Below are 2,500 nucleotides of genomic sequence, written 5' to 3'. Positions count from 1 at the left end.
GCCCTGATGTCTTGTACCGATAAAAGCATACCAGATAAAAAAAATAATAGTAAGAAATTCATATTCGTGGAGCTTTCAATGTAAATGGATTTGAATTTGCAGGAAAAAAAGTTGTAGCTTCTGGCAGCTAATGAGACCAAAAAAAATAAATAATTAAATAAAGGAACTGTGAGGAAGGGTAGAAAGAAATTTTAGTGAATAGTCACGGTACTAATAATTAATATATAAAGAAATATGTCAGCATATGTGGTAATTACTATATTATACTAGATTGAGTAAGTGAAAATGAAATAATGTGAAAGGGAATGTGTGAGAAGAATTATATAAAAGTGACTGTTTGAAGGAAATTCATAAAAAAAAAACATGATACTATACAATTGCGTTTTTTTTCGGAGATTATAAACAAGTAGGTTAAGTCTTAGCTTCAAGAAGAGGAAAGAGTGGTTGTTTAGGAAGATTTGATTGTAAAAGTGGAACATCTAGAAAGTTTAGGCATGGTTTGTGATTATGGAGTCTTGAGGAAATGCCTTGAAAGGGGATTTGAGTATAAATATTATTAAGTATTCCAAAGAAATACAATATGGCGAGGAAAAGAATGTTTGCTTACTTGTTAAAGGATAGAAAGCAAAACAATTTGATTTAGACCAAATAGATTTACAAATATAAAATACCAATAAAAACATAGTGCCTATAGGGAATAAATCCCTAAGTCGAATATGAATTGTTGGACGTGGAAAACAAAATAAAGGCAAAACTCTAAAATGGAAGAGCGGAATTCAAAATAACAGATTTGAAAATGATTGCTAAAGTAATTGTTAAACGCAAAAGAGTGGTAATCAAGAGCCCCAGGTTTCATTTGTATAGAGGTAAAGACCAAAATGAGTAAAATTTACAGCGATTAAACATTACTCATTATCCAAGGGAAGGATAATTTCAGGATTTTTATAAAAACAGTAATACAATGTTGGAAAACCCTGATTAGTAAATGCCATTTTTTACATAGTCAATAAAAATGGTTTGAGGAGAAAGTATCAAATAAGCGTATGAAGTATTTGTCAGCAACAAATAAAACGTTATGTGGATTTCACACATATAAAAAAAAAGCCCATGTCAAAATCTTTACAAAGGCAATTTGAAGGTTGTTGATTATATACTGTATTAAAAAAAATAAAAAATAAAAAAAGTACCAATGGAGGTGAAGTACAACATTACAATGAATGATGTTTGACATAGAAGTACATTATGTGTCACAATGGATTTGTCTTTATAAATGGTGTGATCAAGAGTCATAAAAATACTCTGAGTAAGAAGACATAGCTATATGATTAGAAAATAAGATATGAAAAGATTACGAAAAAACTTATTTTTAAACAATATTTAAAACAGATTGGTCATTGTAGAGAGAAACTATTGATACCGCCAAAATAATCTGAAAGTCTTGCAACAGAATTTGAAAGCATTACAAAAATTCAAAGAGACTAAAGCCTGAAGGTGGCTAAGGATATCAGAACAGGAAAACAAAGAAGAAATATTAACCCAACTTAGCCTTATGTGAATTTGAATAATGATTAGAAAATCATGGATTACATCGATTACTTGTGTTTCACAAGTAGCGTAATAAGAATTGTTAGAGAATAGGCTATGGGTAGAAATTATCAAAAACGTCTGCATTGAGTAGAAACCAGATCATTACACTTTAAATCAGATTCTACATTATATATGTTGAAAAAAGAAAAAAATTACAGTACGTCAAAATCAATAGAAAGGAGGAATGGAGGACTCATAAAATTTGGGAGAGTATTCTTTTGATAATCTGAGACGAAACAGTTTGTGTAGAGGAATTGCACATTCTATGAGGTCTCCTCAGTTTAAGTGCAAGTTATAGTAACCATATTTAGACATCTACAGCTTCCGTAAAGTTACACAATCTTTTTAGTAATGGGAGGGAATCAGGCCTGAAATGGGCAAAGGGAGAATTCAAACCACTTCATGGTAACAGCATTAGAGATACTGCGCCCTCACCGGAGACTGTCGTTACTGAGAAATCTGAATATATGATGTGATTGTGTGTTATCCTTCTACCTAATTCATTACCACACCATTGTAATTCTGACTTCAGCATGAATGCTTCACAAAAGACAAGTTATCTCAGAGACACTTGCATAATTGATGAATTGCTAAAGCTTGACACTATTCCACTCATATACCTTCGAGCATCAGTCAATGTTTAAATGGAAAGGAAACTAACTGCGTCACCAATTAGGAAGCAAGTAGTTATAATTATACTATGCTAGATAAAGAAAGAGAGAGAGAGAGAGAGAGAGAGAGAGAGAGAGAGAGAGAGAGTGTGTGTGTAGCTAGTCCGAGGAGAATAGACTCATTACTAAGAACGAGTCTTTTACTTCTTCAAAAACATTTTTTTGAATAACTATAACTGTTAATGCCGTAAAAACTTTTTTTTTGCTATTCAATAGGTTACACACACACACACACACACACA

This window comes from Palaemon carinicauda, chromosome 4 (genome assembly GCF_036898095.1).
Source record: "Palaemon carinicauda isolate YSFRI2023 chromosome 4, ASM3689809v2, whole genome shotgun sequence".
Classification (NCBI taxonomy): Eukaryota; Metazoa; Arthropoda; class Malacostraca; order Decapoda; family Palaemonidae; genus Palaemon; species Palaemon carinicauda.
This window is presented reverse-complemented; position numbering follows the sequence as displayed.